Source organism: Bos indicus, chromosome 24 (assembly GCF_029378745.1).
Source record: "Bos indicus isolate NIAB-ARS_2022 breed Sahiwal x Tharparkar chromosome 24, NIAB-ARS_B.indTharparkar_mat_pri_1.0, whole genome shotgun sequence".
Taxonomy (NCBI): domain Eukaryota; kingdom Metazoa; phylum Chordata; class Mammalia; order Artiodactyla; family Bovidae; genus Bos; species Bos indicus.
In genome coordinates, this window is record NC_091783.1 from 58667290 (window position 1) to 58673940 (window position 6651).

Sequence of the window (6651 nt, forward strand, 5' to 3'; positions counted from 1 at the left end):
AGCACGACTAGAGAGGCGCTCCTGCTGATCGCAACTAGAGAGAAGCCCCTGCAGCAGGGAAGACCCGGCGCAGTCAAACATAAATACATAAAATAAAGGGGAACCTTCTTTTCCTTATCTCGAAAAAATATTGTCAAGATACTGACGATCATCCAGAGTTTTGTTTTTCATAAATGTGTCTTAATGAATTTTTAAAAAATCTGAACAAGCAGTGTGATTTTTTGTTTGTTTGTTTTTCTCCATCTAAACAACAGACATTTATTTCTCAGTTGTGGAGGCTGGGGATTCCAAGGTCAAGGTGCTTCTGATTCGGGTCTGAGGGCACCTGCTTCCTGGTTCATGGAAGGTGAGAATAAGCAGTAGGATTTAAATAGTTTATTTCATGAGCTCTAAATGTGGCCTGTGAGTACCACCGGGCCCTTGGAACTACATGACCACAATATTTTATCTTTCATTGACCTTCCAACTTATCTCCAGATTCATGGCCCATTCTTATTAAATCTCTTTTGCTCAATCAAATCAAATCTTTAAGTTGAGTATGAACTTACAGTTCTCCACTCTTCAGTTTCCAGATGTAACTAAAGGAAAGTACATTCTCACTACCACCTCAGCAACCGCCAGAACAAACACTACCTGTCTGTATAGTATGTGTGGGTCATTGCGCCAGGCTCTCCAGGCTTTTCAGTTCATAGATTAATCATTTTATCTTCAATTCGTTCGTCTCTGTGGGAACAAACTCTATGTCTTTCATAAAGAATCAATCAGTATTTGTTAAAGAAACGTTGATGTTACTCTTTATGGCAAAGCCTTGAGGAATACTTGCTATATGCCAGAAATTGCACTGAGGGGTCTGTACATATTATTTATTTTATTTAAAAATGTTTGTTGAAGTACAGTTATGTACAATAGTATATAAGTTGCAGGTGTACAATAGAGTGATTCACAATTTTTAAAGATTAGGCTTCATTTATAGTTGTTGTAAGTATATAACTGAATATATAAGTGTTGATTATATTCCTGTGTTAAACAATACATCATTGTAGCTTATCTTATATAGCATGTTAGCTTATTGAAATATTTGTTTCTCCAGCCTGCTGGGTATCAATGAGAGGTAGGTAGAAATATTTAAGGAAGGAGTCACTTACCAAATAAAAAGTTACAACCTCATGTGATAAAGGCTCTGCTTTTCCGTTTTTGTCCTTCTTTCCGCCTGAAACATGCGTGCAGTGTGGGGGCAGCAGCCATCTTGTGGCCGCTAAGAATGATGCCCAGGGAGTTAGAGGTGCCCTGTCTTTAACAATTTTCATGAGCCCCTCTGGCAGGAGATGTCTGCCTGTTTCCAGTCTTCTATCTTCAGAGAAAAGATTCCCTCCTTTAAGCCGCTGTTTCCGGTTTTGTTACCTGCAGTCCTGCTAACACAGTGCACGTGCATTGAGAGCTACTGTGTATCAGGCGCCGCTCTGGGTGGTAAGCGTGGCTGCAGCCGTGTGCTGTCCTCAGTGCTGTCTGTCTCTCTGCGACCCCACGGACTGAAGCCCACCAGGCTCCTCCGTCTCTAGGATTTTCCAGGCAAGAATACTGGAGTGGGTTGCCATTTTCTCCTTCAGGAGAGCTTCCCGACCCAGGGTTCAAACCCACGGCCCCTATGTCTCCTGCACTGGCGGGCAGATTCTTTACCGTCTGAGCCGCCTGGGAATTAACGCAGCGTTTTCATTTACTCTCCTCTACCTGTTTCATGTCTAAGAAACAGTTCTCTTTTTCAACTTCAGTAACTATCTTCCCTGAAATAACATATTGGACATCTTAAAAGCTCTTCTCCAAATTTTCATCAATTGTAAATCAGTGATGACAAAGGCTTTGGAGTCAACCAGCTAGGGGTGACTGCTGGCCTTCCCAGTGCGTGGGATGGTTAGCCTCTCTGAAGCTTGGATTCCTCATCTAGATAGGGAGATTAATAATAGTACCTCTGCCGTTTTAGATTTTACATTTTGGAATGAATTTAGTACCTGGAACCCGTAAGCTCTCAGTAAACATGAGCTATTCTGGTAACATCTTTTCCCTCCTCCACTAACAGCAAAGAGAAGCCTAACTCAGTCCCATCAAATCAGTCTCATCACAGTTGCATTCATCAGGACACACAGTGCATCTCTTCTTCCCAGCTCTTATTTTCTTAAGAAAATGCACCCAAGTGCAGTCAGATTTGAACAGTGAACGCTGAAGAACTGGTGGCTTCATAGTATCAATAGCATAAACTGCCTGATGTCTTTTAGGTATGTTGCAAGAAAATCCCATGGACGGAAGAGCCTGGTAGGCTGCAGTCCATGGGGTCGCTAAGAGTCGGACGTGACTGAGCGACTTCACTTTCACTTTTCACTTTCCTGCATTGGAGAAGGAAATGGCAACCCCCTCCAGTGTTCTTGCCTGGAAAAATCCCAGGGATGGGGGAGCCTTGTGGGCTGCCGTCTATGGGGTCGCACAGAGTCGGACATGACTGAAGCGACTTAGCAGCAGCAGCAAGACAGTGTATGAATAGCCTCTGGGTCATGCCACAGAGTTGAAAAGAGCAGAGCCAATATGATTAATTTGGTTTATTTTAATTGTATTACAAATGCTATAGTAGTTAGTGCTAAAGAATTCGCCAATTATTGATATAATCAAATTTGCAATTTAAGCTTCACTTTCACTTTTCACTTTCATGCATTGGAGAAGGAAATGGCAACCCACTCCGGTGTTCTGGCCTGGAGAATCCCAGGGATGGGGGAGCCTGGTGGACTGCCCTCTATGGGATCGCACAGAGTCGGACACGACTGAAGCGACTTAGCAGCAGCAGCAGCAGCATGGTTACCTTCAGGCTAATGAATAAAATATAGGTAAGAACTGTTCCCGGTGCAGTTTAGGTAGGACAGTTACGGGAGAATGATGCTGTGTTTGGCACAGGATGTGTTGACATCAGTTGTCTGTGTATCACTATGTCGTTTGGTTCAGGTATCCATAACCCATCAAATATTATTTTTCTTAAGCAGTCAGCGTATGTGAGGATACTTTTCTTGGTCCTGTGATGTTTAAATAAACTAATTGACCCCTTTCCGACTTCTAAAATATATTTTTAAATCTGGAATTTTACCCAAATGTGAGATTTTGGTAAAATGTACATAACATGTTGGTAAGCGTAAAATTAGGCCTGGCACCTGAAAGAAGATATGTTGTTCACCATAAACCTGAACTGTTTAACTCTTCTTTTTTTTTAAACTTTTCTTCTTATATGACCCTTTATACTTCTGCTGAGACAAAACATTACCTTTCATTCCTTGACAAATTCCAGGTACCGTTAAGGGCGGTGGGGGGAAGGGGAAGAAAAAATAGGCGGGAGAACAGAAAGCAAAAGAGGAAAGAAATCAGGAGGGGAAGAAAATGTTCTCATCTGAACTGTGACATCCTGCACCACTTTTTTTTCAAAATTTATTTATTGTAGTTAAATTATACTTAAGTAAAGTTAAATTTCTTTTTGCTATATCATAGATTTTTGTTGGTTATGCATTTTAAATATAGCAGTGTGTACATGACCTTCCCAAAGTCATTAACTATCCCTCCCCCAACCCCTCCCAGCAATCATGAGTTCATTTTCCAAGTCTGTGAGTCTCTTTATTCTGCAGCATACTTGACCACAAAATAAATATTTGTAGATATTGATTTCCCAGTGCAGAATGACAAAGGCCAATCAAAGAGGGGTTAAGCAAAACATTCAAACTGGGAGTCAAAGTTCCATGTAAAGAAAGGGGACTTGACATAGATAGGGAGTAATCACACCCCTCCACTATGTATTAAAGAAGAATTGAACCAGAGCTGTTAGGAGTTCTTTTTCTCCATGCCCTAGAGATAAAGTCTTTTGCAACCATTTGGAATGCTGGAGTGTATTCAACTTGGAAACTGAAGGAAATCTCAGTGACATGTGAGGCATTAATAAAAATTTGTCAGCTACTGGCTAGCCCAATAAATAATGGATTCTTTCTGTAATTCTTTAAACGTGTGGCACTTATGGCAAGATGATGCTGGAAAGAGAATACTTTCTCAACAATAAATCTCCAGCAACGCAAATCTCCCACCAGACCAAAAACTGCTTTAAGCAGTTGAGGTCAGAATGGGGAGCTTTCCCTCTCCCCTCTCCAAAACAGCAAGCATATAGTAAAACCGTACTATTTTAAACTCCACACTTTATACAAAATCAAATTGCAGGTGAATTAAAAATCTACATGTGAGGGCTTCCCCGGTGGTCCAGTGGTTAAGAATCCGGCTGCTAATCCAGGGGACACAGGTTCCATCCCTGGTCCAGGAAGATCCCACATGCCTTGGGGCCGTAAACTCATGTACCACAAGTACTGAGCTAGAGCTCTAGAGCCTGAGAGCCACCACGACTGAGCCACGTGCCCAGAGGCAGTGCTCTGCAACCAGAGAAGCCTCCACGATGAGAAGCCCTCCGACCACACCTGGAGAACAGCCCCAGCTCGCCACAGCCAAAGAAAGCCTGCAGCAGCAAAGACGCAGCATGGTCAAAAATAAAGAAATCTTAAAAAAAATCTATATGTGAAAAAGTAAAATCTTTTATAAGAAAATATAAGTGAATATACTTATGACTTCAGTGTACAAAAATGCTTCTTTCAAACAAATACAAAAGCTTGACTCATAAAGAAGAAAGACTGATAAACTCACCTACTGAAAATTCACACAAAAAAACTTTTATTCAACAAAAGATACGCTAAACAAAGTGGGAGAAAATATCACATACAGGAAGAATATAATTTCTATGCATAAATCTGGCAAAGGATCAATATCCAGAAAGGAAAAAGAGCTCCTTGAAATGAATAAAAAAGCATACAACCCAATTAAAAAAAAACAAAGATTACAATAGACCATTTCCTCAAGAGGAAATCTGAAATGCCAAGAAATAAATGTTAAGATGTTATTCCCAACTAATGTGAATTAAGTCAGAAAAGTTGAAATTAAAACAATGGGATATCATTTCCTAGTCATCAGACTAGTAAAAATTTACAGGTATGATAATATAAAATATTGGCTAATATATAGAGAAATGGGAACTCTCAAACATTCCTCTCACAAAAGGCACATATTCTTTGTTTTTTTTTTTTAATTTTTTGGCTGAGCCACGTGGCATGTGGGATCTTAGTTCCCTGACCAGGGAATCAAGCTCGTGCCCCCTGCATCAGAAGGGCAGTGTCTTAACCACTGGACAGTCAGGGAAATCCCCAAAGGCACTGTTCTTGTTAGCAAAGAGTCAGGGGTACAAACTATGGTCTATGAGACACTTCAGTCACTTTAGAATTCCATATGATAATCTTCATTCTTGCTTAAGCTAGCTGGAAAGGATTTCACTTGGTTGCAGCAAAAATGGTGTTAAGACTACGGTTACTTGTGAGTTCTTTGCTTGCACTAGTGGATTGACTATTGGTGGAACCTCATAATGACTTTGAATCAATTGTATTTGATAAGAGTAATGATGCTATTGCCTGCTTGTGGTCATTCATTCATGCATGCTTGCATTAATTCATATTCATTCATCAAACATAATTGAGTGCTCCACTACGCTAGAGGCAAAGTAGCAGGAATACAACTTCCTGGGATATTTCAGATTAATCCTTAAAAAATTATGATAACATTTTAATAAATGGGATGCTTCCAGCTGCAGAAACAAAAAAAATTCAATATGAAGTGGCTGAAACAGTAGGGAAGCCTGTCATTGGGCAGAGCTGTAGTTAGATGTAGGAAGTAGAGCCGGGTGCAGGAAGGTACAGGCAGACTCTGCTCTGCATTGCAAACGTCCATGGTTCTACCTTGGGTTCACTTTCCTGTCCTCAGGCTTCTCTCGAAGTTCTAAGATGGCGGTACCCTCCTCATGTTCCATGAAAGGTAGAAAATCTCTCTTCCAACCTCGGAATAAAACTTCTGCCCTTCATTTGAGGAGGTCAGGTTACATGTCCATCTTTGGAACATTAATGGTAGCCAGGGAAAAACCATGCACTGACTCGGTTATGGTAAAGAACATGGGATCACCAGGTTTGGTTAAGACCGTGCTGTGTGCTGAGTTGCTTCAGTCGTGTCCAACTCTTTGCAACCCCATGGTCTATAGCCCGCCAGGCTCCTGTGGAATTCTCCAGGCAAGAATACTGGAGTGGGTTGCCATGCCCTCCTCCAGGGGATCTTCCTGACCCAGGGATCAAACCCTCATCTCTTAAGTCTCCTGTGTTGGCTGGCGGTTTCTTTACGACTAGCATCCCCTGGGAAGCCCCACTGGTTAAGAACAGTGGTTCTCAAACTTCAGTGGGGTTCAGAATCACCTGGGGAGCCTCACCCCAACATTTCTAGTTAATGTAGTAGGTTGAGGTTAGAATGCAAGAATTTGCATTGCTAACAAGGTCTAGGTGATGCTAATGCTGTTTGTCTACACGTTGAGAACCACTGGCTTAGACAAATCATGATCTGTCCCAGGAGATAAAGATGGGGCCAGCCTCCCAGTCACATGAGCTGTGTGTGTGTGAATATCTAGCCAAAGTGCGGGGGCGGGGGAGGGGGGCAGTGCTCAGTTCAGAAGGAAGAAGGTTGACACGAAAGATCAGAAAGCAGCCGACAGTGTCTCCT